Consider the following 13,443-nt stretch of genomic DNA (forward strand, 5'->3'; position numbering starts at 1 on the left):
ACCTGGATGAGGCAGGGACCTGCTCGGGGGAGACAGACTCGGCCACAGCAGGCAAACTCCGGGCGAACTCTGCTCTCTCAGTGGAACAATCCTCTTACACGGTGTGCGTAAAGAGGTGCTACTTTAGGTGTCATGTACGTGTGGACTACTCCCCGGCAACATTAAAGCGCTTCTAAGTGGGACAACCCCCCCTTTTTTTTCCTCCACGCTGACCGACCCCCCTGGACAAAGTGGTATCGGAGGTAACGTGCTCGCGTCGCGGCGTAGAGGAGCGCGGAGCAGCGGCGGTTCTCCACTCGGGACAAGGTGAGCGCCTCTCGACACTACACGTGCTTGCTTTGTGTTAGAAATGGCGAGCTATAATCTCTTCGTACACGTGCATAGCGTGGCATTGCCTGTTTCTTTACCTTTTTTGCTGCAAACTAAACAAAGTGCGCTTTTTCTCCTGGAGCTGCGTTTTTTCCACGGCACACGGCTGACTTCACTGACCCATTATACCAACACGCAGCAGCCCCCTGGCGCACCGAGCAAGGTTTTAACTAAGGCTCCTGGGATTTAGAAAGAAGGAAAAACGGCTTTTATTTATTTTTGATGGAGAAAAGTTGTTTGATGTGCTACTTCTGATTGATCAGTTTGACTACACTACCAGTCCCAGTCCCACAATTAGACTAAAGGGGAGAAGAAGTGACATTGTGTTTTACAGCCTGGTTATTTGTGGTCCTCAAAACTTTGTCTTTCATCTCTTGTAACCCTTCCACACTCACTGAACATCTTCCACAGTCATATCGCATCACTGTTGTTAAAGAAAGCAATGAGACACATGCTGTATGCAATTGCTAAAGAAATGTCCTTTTCTTTTGTATGGCTTTTGGATTGTTTGTGTCTGCTCTGATTCAGTGCTAGACTTCAGCAGAGTTTCAGCTTCTCAGATAGTGTTTGCACATGGACTTGAGTAGACAACAGTCCATGGGAGTGGTCCCTTTTTTTCTATTGTGTATCAAGTAGACTGGCAGACCATGAATGAAGGCAGGAATATCCCAGATAACATAATGACTATAACATTCGTATTCATTAGCTGTATTAACTTTGTTTTCTTGCTCGGCTTTTCCCCCCCTTCTCTTATTTGAGCCGGTTTTACTCACGAAGTGCCTGTCAGAGAGAATTGATAGAACATGTTTGCATAACAAATCCATGCACATTTGCTTTAAAATGTGATTTGCTTCCAGTGGGATACAGGGTGAACTTTCTTGCAGCTGACATTGGAAACATGAACTCTTAAAAATGTGCGATTGTAGGTGCTCTGTGAAAATGCAGCCTGAGGCCATTGTTGAGTGCTGACAAGTTCACATCATGAACACATAGCTTTTTATTCTGACCGAGTCCGATATGTTTTCCTGAACGCTGTTTGCTCTTTCCCGCCCCCTCTAGCAAAGTAAAAGGGTGAAACTATGGAGCAGGTTTGCTGCTTTGACACACAAACCCAGTTAAATATGGCTTATAACCTTTTTAATCCATACAGGCTAAGCAGTTATATCTGCGCCAAAGCACTTTCAGTACAGCACTATATGTAGACTACTATACTCTTACTGGTTTACTGCAGCTACACAAATGCATTTAGATTTTTCTATTATGAAGGAAGTTGAATGATGCTACTACAGTGGATCATACAGATGTTACTCTGATCATACAAAGAACCTTATTAAATCAGTGTAAGGCAACTAGGCCTAATAATACGTTGGTCAGATTCATAAATATCTGCTTATACCTGGAGTTGTGAGTGACTGTCTCGACAACTGTTGACCTTAGGCGGTATTAAAGTAAACCCAGCTACATGCAGGACTCACATGTATACAGGCAAACCACTATGCACTGACATTCAATCACCAGGGACAGCTTGGCATTAGAAAGCAAGGCAGCCTGCACACTGGCACTGAGCTGGAGCAGCGGAGGCCTGCTGTGTGGACGTTGGCTCACTATATCGGCAGATTAACAGCCTATTTAATTATGTTGCTCAGCATTAACTTGGCCACATTCATCTCATTGGATCTGGACTTTTAGGAGGCAAATTACATGATCTGAAACCATATGTCTGTATTGCTATTTTGTAAGAAAGACTCAGTAATGACTTGGGATAATGCAGGCCTTTGGTTTATTAGTAACCCAGATTTAGTCAAATCCGGACGCAGATGTGCTTGGTGTTCCATTAATCCTATTTATGTTAATCTCAAGTTATCTCAAATTATTTTCTCATCAACCATATTGTCTCTATCTTGCTTTGACATTTACAACGTGTGAGACACATAATTTAAAATCAATATCAAGTGAAAAATAATGAATAATGAAAAAAATATTGGATTAATCATCACACAATTTTAAGAGTTACAAAGTTACTTAATCTCATTCTGTGCGCGATGGATTACAGGTTTTTGCGCTGCCTGATTTCCTCTTCCGCTAAAAACATGTACAACAGGCCAGGATGATCTTGGTGACCAGAGATCTCACTGAAGAGTTTTATTTCTCAAACTCAATGCTTTGTGCGTGTTCACTTCGAGCTCCTCCTGGACCTGTAGCACCGGCGAAGAGGACCAGGGCGGACTGAAGAGGAGGCGGCCGGGAGCGAACAGGCGGAAGATGTGGAATCTGGGGGTTACACACTCCGCCTCCTATCGGTCGGTCTCCTCATGGTTTGAGTGAGTGATGTGGATTCACAGTGAAGTGGAAACTTTCAGAAGATCAGATGGCTTTATTTATACCTGTGAAGTGACAGAGACACTAATTGGACATAGTAGATCGTGATATGATTTCTTTTGTTTCGGACTACTCTATAATTCTGCCAGGACAGGTGAGGGCAGCCCTGCTTATGCAATACTTATTATGTCGGAGCACGAATCATATCGGCCCTCGTGATAAATAAAGATATCATGACAAAAGCGTGTTATGTCCACAGTTATGACTCATTTTATAGTAATGCGTTTATTCATCTCGATCGTGAAGTTGTTTTACTCTGAAATCCTTCGCTGTATGCCACAGGAGCCTGGTGATGGACGTCTTGTTCTCATTTTAGTTTTGACTCAATTATAGGTCCTGTCACCGAACCTTTGTTTCTCTGTTGATCCCTTGATGTCTTAGATAAATATTTATCGAGCCTCTTCAAGTTCCCTCCAATTGTTCTGACCTCTGCCTGCACGCCGCTCTGTCATTAGTGACAGCTCGAGCAACAACACACTGCGGCACCAGAAGATACAGTATGACTGAGCAGTTTTAGAATATACTATGTGTGATCACACTACTACTGTGGAGTCATTTTGAACCACTCATTCAGGTTTAGCCCCATGATCTTGTGATTTGCCACTGAGATCAAGTAAACAAAATCATATATTATTATCGTAATACTTTATTAGGAGTAGGGCTGATACCGGTACTTTAACGATACTTGGTTTACAATACTGATACCTGAACGATACTTTTTCGATACCTATACTAACACATTTGTCATCTAGAACCAGAAAAGTGAACAATAATGTTAATTTATTCCATAAAATGCTTTTTCTTTTAAATTTGTATCACTTAGTTGAGCTGAAACAACCAAGTAATCCACAACATATTGCAACATCACACAATCAAAATCACAATTTGGATGGTCGCAATTGTTAAATCTCCATAGGGTCTTTTATTTAAACAAATAAGCTTGTTAGGGATGCACCGATCCGATTCTGGTATCAGATATTGGAGCCGATACTGAAAAAAGAAAGATGTCGGGTATTGACTTCTAATATCCGATACTGAACCGATACCAGTTTTGGCTCTCAACGCCGTAAAACACAACTTTAACCACCTAAATCTAAGTGAATATGGGCATGCTGTATGTCATTGGAAAGCTAAGAACGCTGAGTTAGTTCTATGTTTGATCACCGTGCAAATGCGGGTTAGCATCATATGCTACAGCTAGCGTTAGCATGCTAATGCTTAACAGGAACTAATCAAGGCTGGGACAGAAACTAACATAGAAATACCTAAAGTAGCCTAATAAAATATAATTGGCCACTGCTGAAGCCGAGTGCCTGTATTTTAATTTAAGAAATAACTGATCTAGCATATTTGTAATGATCAGATCACTTCATGTGATTTGTTTTATATTGATGTAATATACCCAAGGATATTTAGTGTCGAAAAGACCAGTGATCTTTGTTAAATGCTTATCCTAGGTTTATCAATAGATATAACTGATCTGTAACATCATGACAATAAAATATGACTTTGTTGATCTTATAATGGAGAAAAAGAGTCAATTAAATTTTTTACTCAGAGAAAGTCACTTTTAAGAAAGTCTCTTGGTATCGATAAATATCAGCAGATACCTAGATCTCTACAGCTAAGTGTGTAGTTAATAGATTTAACCAGTTTACAGCTTTAGTCTTCTCACATTTTTTTCCCCAGAATCATCCGGCCCTGACACTATGTGAAAAAAGATAAGTCCTTGTCCTTTAATATGTCTAACAGCTATATTGCCATGGTTTTACTTAGCCTTACCCACACTCCACTGTGGTCATGTTGATCAAGGCTGAACTGACGGCGCAAGACACAACACTTCTTTTCCTCGGCTGTTTTTTTGGGATGTGGGGGAAATGCCACCATGTTCTTTATCGGTCTCTTCCATAGGTTTGTGTGGCAGGTTCTCATCCCTGCAGACCCCCACCCATTCTCTCAGCTGTTTATAAAAAGAAGTGGTGGTCCAGCCTCCTTTGTGTCTTTTGTGAGGAGCAGTTTGAAAAGGCCAGCCAACCAGAGCGGGGCAGAGGCTTTGGTGAGAGAGAGCCCAAGAGGACGGACAAGAGTGTGTTTGTGGGACATTTAAAGAGTGGTTATTATGCATTTTAGAGCTTTTTTCATGTTGCACACAAATACCTTGAGTTAAGATTTGTTTCATTCTGGCATGTTTGAAGAATCTTCTCATCTCTGCTGTGGCCCCTCTGATAAATGTTAAATCTTTACCTTCTGTATCTGTTTCCCCTCTTACTTTTTACATTTTAGCTTTATTACAAAAACGTTGGAGAGTGGAGAAATGACTGAAATTGTTTTGCCGTTATTAAAGTGCTGGTAACTCCAACTGGTCTTGAAAGACGGAGAGAAGAGTGAAAAGGTGCAGTAGGAGCTTCACTGAAGGGCTGAGGAGCCAGTACAACGTCAGCTGTGTATTTATTAGGGAAATGACTGGAAAGATATTTTCCACGTTGAAGAGTGCAGCGCACATAAACACCTGCTGAAGTTTTTGGAAACTGTGGTTTTTGCCAATTCTGATTCATATCCTCAATGAGCTAAAAGTCAGAGCTTAACTCTGGGAGGAAACAGACAGAATGGCGGCTACTTATTATTTTCTTGATTTTTGTTTGTTTTGTTTGCTGTCTGTACTCTGTAATTTACATTGGAACAATAACAAGGCACACCACCAAACAAAAGTATAATAAGAACAATCTATTCTCAATTTACTTACTTGGTGTGAAACCCGGGCCTGTGTTATTGAACACAAAGCTGATATTCTTAAAGGAATAGGCCACCGTTTTTACATACTGTGATATGCTCTTACCTCACTTTAGACGTGTTAATATATCCCCGTCTGGTCTTTGTCCGCGCGCTCTGCCAGGCAAACGGAGCACATACGCAGCCTCTCCCATATGTCACATAGCTCCAAAAAAGCTCACGATAGAAGTTACCAAGCTCTTCCACGTGTTCCCTATTCAAATAAAGTTACGTGAAGTGTTTTCATGCGAAGTATATTTACACAGAAATGTAACGTGTCGATTTTATAAGCAAATAAAAAGGGGGACTATATTGTGAGGCGTAATGATACGAGGAGTAAAACGTCAGCGCAGTAACTCCTAAAGGTTATTGACGGAAGTGAGAGGGAGAAGTCTTTAGGAGTTACTGCGCGGACGTTTTGCTCCTCGTATCATTACGCCTCACAATATAGTCCCCCTTTTTATTTGCTTATAAAATCGACATGCTACATTTCTGTGTAAATATACTTCGCATGAAAACACTTCACGTAACTTTATTTAAATAGGGAACACGTGGAAGAGCTTGGTAGCTTCTATCGTGAGCTTTTTTGGAGCTATGTGACATATGGGAGAGGCTGCGTATGTGCTCCGTTTGCCTGGCAGAGCGCACGGACAAAGACCAGACGGGGATATATTAACACGTCTAAAGTGAGGTAAGAGCATATCACAGTATGTAAAAACGGTGGCCTATTCCTTTAAGGTGGGAGAGACTGGTATACCGTATAGCAGTGGTTCTCAACTGGTATAGCGTCGGGACTCACTATCACCCTGTGATGACCAGCAGCGACAATATGCTAAATGTCTTTTCCCCCCAAAATGTTGTTGAATATGTTAAATTAGCTGAAATTATGATTAAAAACAATCCAATAACAGTCATTCTACAGACTCAAGTGTAGTGATACTATACTATATAATTTCAAAATGCCGGGATGACTGAGGGCTTACAAAGGCGTGATTCAGTAAATGTATTGTTACTGTGGTTTAATTTTGCTTATAGTTCTAATTGGTCATAAATTAGTCATCTTAATCAAGTAAAGGTTGGACTTGGAAGTTTGAGAAAAAAACAGTTTAATTTTGCATTACTTTAACAAACCATTAACTCTTTAAAACTGCTTTATCAAGAAACTTTAACTGCTTTATGAAGCTTTAAAACGGCTTGTTATTGGCCTCATACTTGCCTCCAGTGTCTGCGTACATTGGTGTATGAATGAGAGTGTGAATGGGTGACTGGTTCCTTACTGTAAGAAACCCGATAAAGGTAGAAAAGCGCTGTATAAGTTGAGTCCATTTACCATTTACTGCCCAGCTCTGTCTTGTCTTGAACAGTCTGTCTTGCGTCACTCTCTGTGAGAATGTCCACTGTCCTGTCTAGTCAGTGGGAGTGATGATTATCCCATGCACCTACGGCCTCCGCCGTCAGGCCGTGCATCGTGTGCATTGATCAAGTTCCAGCTTTCCTTCCTGGGTCGGCCCTTTGCAGAGTGACGCTCCAAAATCCCGCTCACACACCGCTGCTGTCAATAGCATAATTCTAAAATGGCAACGGTCCGAGTGTTGCCAAGTGGTAACCATGCAAGCTCTTTTCGAGAACAGGGAGAGCTTAGTTCGCAGAGTAATGGCCTTTTCTTACGATGGCACCCCTAAATCCAACCCCCCTCTCTCTTGAAATGCCTGCGGGGCGGGGGCCGGGGCCTGGGAAATAGGGGGTTGCTATGGAAAGCTCAAGATGAATGTTGGACAAGCGTGTCAAAAGTTCAGGACCTTGGCTGGCTTTTGCTGCACTGCAAATGTTAAGGGACAATGTCACAAAGTGCCTCCTAAACTTCTGCAGGGTGTGGTATGCAGGTCCCCCATGAAACAGCACTGGCCTTTTGAAATGATCTAGTGCCTTCAGTCCAATAAGCGATGGCACTAAATAGTCCCACTGTCAGGCCTGTATTATGTAACTGTTTTAGAAATGAACCGCCATGTTGTTTGCCTCAGACAGGCAGTACAGTGTCAGTAGTATAGATTGTATATTGCCTTCTGTGTGACATAGTAAAAGGGCAACATCCTGCTCGCAATATTTAGTGTAGGCAGTGATTTTGTAGTTCTTTTACAAATCCATTTTGTGCATATTACAGTTTAACTTTAGTCCACGCAATCAACAAATTATAGGGCTGATTTAATTAATTTACTCGCTGGAGATTCAGATCATAGTGCACATTTTAAAGTCTTCCCGGACCAGTGGTGTGCACCTGCCTGGGGACTGCAGACGGAAATTAGCTTTAGCTTTTGAATAAAGTACGTTAATAAACTAAACTAAACGGTAACATTTAAGAGAAGATCGAACAATTTAGAACAAAATTTGCAGAAAACCTGCAGTGGACCGTAATTAATTATTACATGATTTACCTGAACCTAAAATTCTTTGTGATTTGATAATTGCGTTAATTAAAACAGTGATTTCAATTCGATTACAGTTCATTGTGGCACCCTCACTAAGTCGTTTAAGATTTCACATATTCTCAAATTTTATAGCTAAACCACTAATCCTTTTCACCAGTCGTCAGTAGTCCGTACTGTTTATACAATGCTGTGGTGGCTCCTTTATGCTCCTTTGCTGCAGATGTTGGTGCACTGAGCCATGACCTGTCACTCATCTGTCTTCTACTTCCTGTTTTATTGTCACGCTCACTCCCACGCACTTTCTGGATTTGTTGTTCTTGTAGTAATGCCCTTAGCTGCATGCTTAATGCAACTAAATGTATTTACGTACCACGTTTCTCAGGCTCTTTAGTTATATTATAACATGTTGTTTTTCACCCTGGCTGCCTTGTCCTGCTTTACAAAAAATCAATACACGACGTAGATCGAGTCAGTTGTAATGAATACAGTAAAGGATAAAGTGATGATCGTCATACAGGACCCGTAGATGGTTAAAGTGGGATAAAATACTGCATTTTCCTGCTCTGTATTTCTCCAATGTTTGATTTCGTTGCGTTGAGTTCATTTAGAGTCTGGGAGCTTTAGGGGTCAATCCATTAACATGCAAGTCGGTAGCTTTCAGTTATGGCTCTCAACACCATTTAATTAAACTCCTGTTCATTGCCCTGTAAAATACGCCGGGGAATCCATGTATCGACTAAGCGTCACTTAAAGGCTCTGCTATAAAAGTGCAACATGCCGAATGTCTGAATAAAGCTACTTATGGTTGTTAGAGGTGCCTGATGTATGAGGAAAAAAATGTCTAGAATATATTAAGGATAATTTAGCAATATTTTGTGCATCCCTAATCTTTGTATGGTTGCTTCTTTCTATTGGCTAAAAAAAATACATATACAATTGCTATTTTAGTCTCTGAGGAAAGCCTTTTGTGTTGACGTGTGTGCTTTTCCTGGGAGAACACTGGATTCTCCCACTCTCCACAGGTTTGTGTGCGTCATACTGGGCTGCTGCCTCCCTCTTACATAAGCCTGTCTGCTTAGGCCTTGTCCAGATCATTGTTGTTGAGTCAAAGTCAACAGACTTACATAGTCCATTGGCGAGACCGGATTAAGATGTTATATTCTGTGATTTTTGATTGTTGTTTGCCATTTTCTTATGATAATGCATTTAGATGTCCAGGAGCTAAAGAAATGTGCATAAAGAAATGTAGAAAGCCTTTGGCGCGCTACCAAGAAAGGACTGGAGAGCTACTGGAAGCTCCCAAGCTACTGGTAACCATAACCTTAAAGGGATATTTCAGGATTTTTGACATAGGGCCTCATTTCCTAGTTATCCAGAGTGTTGCTGGTACCTGGAGATATTTTTTTTGTAATTCATGCAGTTCTTCTGTTTGAAGAGTTTCGTGGCGCTAGGCTAATGCAAGGCTAGCACATTTCTACGATGTCAGCTAGCCAGCATTAAAAACAGTCTTACGCACTCCACAGTGCACCTGAGGCAAATCACTTATAACGCCAGACTAACCATATAAATGTCTGTGTCGATAGAATAATTTAGTAACTTATATTTGAGCAGCATCAGCTTCGTGTTTGTATAAGCTACGCAGTGGCGGAGTGATTTGCTAGAAAATAGTCCCTCAAAATGCGATCATTCATGTGATGCAAGGTCAGTTATATTCCAAAAATTATTCTATCGACACAAACATTTATATGGTTAGTCTGGTGTTATAAGTGATTTGCCCACTGTTTTTGATGCTGGCTAGCTGACATCGTAGCTAGCCTTGCATTAGCCTAGCGCCACGAAACTCTTCAAATATAAGAACTGCATGAATTACAAAAAAATATCTCCAGGTACCAGCAACACTCCTGAAAAATCCCTTTAATTGTATATTTTTTCTAAACTTAACCATTTTCCAACTTCTGGCCCAAACCATGACCAGACATTTTTAACCATATTAAATACATGTGATGGTAAAAAGCTGGGAACCGTCTGACCGCAATGTAGACACTTGGTTTGGTTAATCACGAGGGATGAAACTCCCTTACAATTGACCACCATTGTCGTTTGCTGCGTGTCTGTACATGTTTGATCTGTCCGGGCTGAATCCGGCCTGCATTGATCTGAATATTGTGGTCGTATCAGTTTGACACACTTCACAAAGGGCCTGTGGTGTTTCATTGATCGGCTGCTTCACTGACCATTGGTCAAACGGACTTCACTTTACACATGTTCATACCTACCAATTAATCTTTATACTCCTCCTGTGCATTTGTCTGCAACTGTCTGAATCTTACAGTAATGTGTGTTGTTTGTCATTTGCCATTAAACTGAAGGTTGACGGTTCAATTCCTGCGATAAGTTAACACACACTGGGCTGTGAATGAGTGAGCTGGATAATTTCATGTTGTAAAGCACTTCCAAGTACTTTTCCTCATTATTGATTTACTCTTCAGTTTGAATTTCTCATAAAACATAATAGCCTTTGTTAATGGGGTCACTGAACAGACATTTGGCCTATTACAATAATTTGGTACAGTATTTCGTTTTTAAAGGAAGCATTTAAGTTTTGGAACAATAGCCCCTTGTATTTACAGTAGACCTGAACAGTTGGTGCCGACTTTGTGGATGAATGCAAAACCAAATGCTGGGCACATGTGCAGCGTATAGAACATGTCTCTGGTCTTTGATGTGTGTCCAGCTCCTTCACAGTGGCCCGGGATGGACTCACTATCAGCTGTCAGACCAACTGCAGACAACAATGCTAGCTTTGACTTTGAGTATGTATTTGGAGAATCCTCTTGGTATAAAATGAATGTAAAACCGTAACACAGACAGGCTTTGACCAGTGGTTTTCAAACTCTTCACACAAGTACCACCTCATATTTTCATGATTAAACAAAATTATGTCTAAACTGGGTGTAAACCATGTCTGCCCAGAAAACAAACATCATTCATGCTTTAGCCGAAGCATTTTGGATCATTTCAAAATGATCTGTAATTAAAAAGATTAAGTCTAAAATTACAGATGACCCTGAGTACCAGCGGTGGCACACATACCCCAGTTTGACAACCACTGTCCTATACCTTGTGGGCCCAGACAGTTCAATTGTGAGTGGATAATTAAACCGTTCGCTGAAGCAGATTTAATGACAAGTGCTCAAAATACGCTGATCTGTTCATTTGAGTGAAGTCCAGTGAGTGAATTTGTTGCGTAAACATTTGTAAAGAAGGTTGAGAGCCAATTTATCCCCAGGCTTCTTTTAGACTAGAAAATTAAATGACGGCGGAACACCATAGTCTCCTTACTAATGGGAAAGCACTGCACTTTTGCCGCCAGATGTCTGTCGTTTGCCCTGCTACTGCATCCACTGGACTTGAGATGCACCGATACCGATACTGGGGGTTTGAGTATCTGCCGATATTAACTGATGAAACAAGACCAAGAGACTTCCTTAAAAATGGCTGCTGTGAGTGAAACACTGAATGGTCCTCTTTTCTCCATAGTGATCAATAAAGTGTTATCTTTTCTTGCAAACGAGATTTTACAGATCATTTATATTAATACATTTATGTAAAAACATCAATCAAGGATCGCTGGCCTTTTGTTCTCAAAATATTCTTGTCTATATCAGGCTATTAGGTTTTTGTCAGATCAGTTATTCTTTAAGCATCTCATATACTAAAATACAAAGACTTGGTCACTCCAGCAGTGGCCGATTTTATTTTATTAGGCTACTTAAGGTGATCCAATCGTAGTTTCTGTCCATAGATATAATTTATAAGAGATAGCTGGTGTTCCATTCAGCCCCATTCATTGTAATGGTCCCGAGTCGTCTGTGAGATTATCATGGCTGCCAAATCTCCTCCTCCGCAGCCTGTTCCTTATAAGGTCGGGCGGAGCTTCCAGAGAGCTCCAGAGCTTGATTGACAGGCTCTGGAGCCAGTCAATGCACTGAAAAGGCTTCCATCTTTTAGTGCTGATGTACAGAAACCAACGTGGTTAAAAATGTCACCCGGCTCAGCGTTGTCACATGGGTCATAGTGATTTTTAGAAAAAATAAAACTCTTTGGAGCCCAAGCAGTGCTGGGGAAAGTCAAAGGGCTCATTGAAACGTTGTCTCCCAAATGCCTTTTGGAGTCGCCCCTGGCCACCAGGGGGTGGTACTACAGCAATGTCCCAGCCGCGAGGACCATCGAAGCGCGTTCCTCGCCTATTGTTTGTGTCGAACACTTGATTAGTTGCCGCTAGCATTAGCTGTTGCTAGCAGCAACATTTTACGTGGACTATGATCAGTGTGCAAAAATACATTTGCAGAGGTTAAACTAACTCAGCGATTCTCCAGGTTGTGCGATTCAAAATGAGGCACAGCAAGGTACAGTTGTGTTCTTGAGATAATGAGCCAAGACATGCATCGGTTCAGTGTCTGATATTTGTAGCCGATACCTGATTTTTTCCCCCAGTATGTCTCTGATATCAGAAACCAGTATTGGGTCAGTGCCTGCTTAGTTACACTGGACACAAGCGGCACAGTGTAGAAATCACAGCTCGTTGAGGTCATAGAAAGTCCTGTTACCCGTTATAGTTTTTAATTGGAAAAGAAAACATCCAAAGTTTGCCATATATTGACTGAATGCTCATTATCCTGATCTTGCTGCCTTTTCATGTTTTTAGTTTGAACGAGTCCTACTCCCACCTCCACGGGTGGAATGTGGAGATGTGGGCAGTAAAGCAGGATGGAATCAGCCGCACATTACGGCCCAGTGCCTAAACCAAAACCGGGGGAGAGCCGCGGGACTTAATTACAGTGGAGGGCACAGGCACTCTGTCAGCGGGAGTTTGCAAACCGACAGTTCCTCTGAAATGGTGGTAAAATGTCCAAAATAGTTTGGTGTCCATGGTTTCAAATGAGCCATGGTTTGTGTTTGGGATATAATACTGCTGCATAACTTTCCTGTTATGCTGTCTGTATTGTGTGACGCAGTGAAAACTTCCAGACTGTCTGATTAACATTTTTCTCTGACGGCTGATATCCGATATTCATGAGAGAAACACTTTGTATTGAGTGAAATTAAGCGTTCTATGGGATCATTTTAGTTTTTATCCAAATAAAGTGAAGTTTTGGAAGCAGGAGCCTGGTTGCCTTTTTTGGCCACCGACTCCCTGGATTTGGCTCGGCTGAGTGACCAGGGGATGTCACCAGTTAAGTCATTATACACTGTTGTTGAACAATGCAGCGCTCGACTGGCTCTGACTGCAGCGGCTCAATCGCCCTGGGCCTCAAACCGAAGAAGACGTATCCACTGCACTGTGTGAGAGAGAGACAGAGGAGCTGCTCATTTACAGGCCGGGCCCATCCTACAGGGCAACAGGAAGTACTGGAGCACCCAGGCAGCCACATGTGTCACTGATACCCCCCCAGCACTTTGAAGTTATAATACAAGGCTTCAATTTGATTATTATAGC

At 41.6% G+C, this 13,443-nt stretch overlaps 1 protein-coding gene across 2 annotated transcripts in view; it reads left to right on the top strand.

The window, feature by feature from the left end:
• LOC306979544 (plexin-B1-like) overlaps positions 1–13,443 on the top strand; it is a 48,945-nt gene continuing 35,502 nt past the window's right edge. For both annotated transcript variants that reach the window (XM_079578518.1, XM_079578519.1), the window contains exon 1: positions 1–306. The gene's annotated coding sequence lies outside the window, so the exon portion shown is untranslated. The remainder of the gene's footprint in view (positions 307–13,443) is intronic.

The sequence above is a fragment of the Gobius niger genome (assembly GCF_951799975.1).
Source record: "Gobius niger genome assembly, chromosome: 20".
In the NCBI taxonomy this organism is placed as follows: Eukaryota; Metazoa; Chordata; class Actinopteri; order Gobiiformes; family Gobiidae; genus Gobius; species Gobius niger.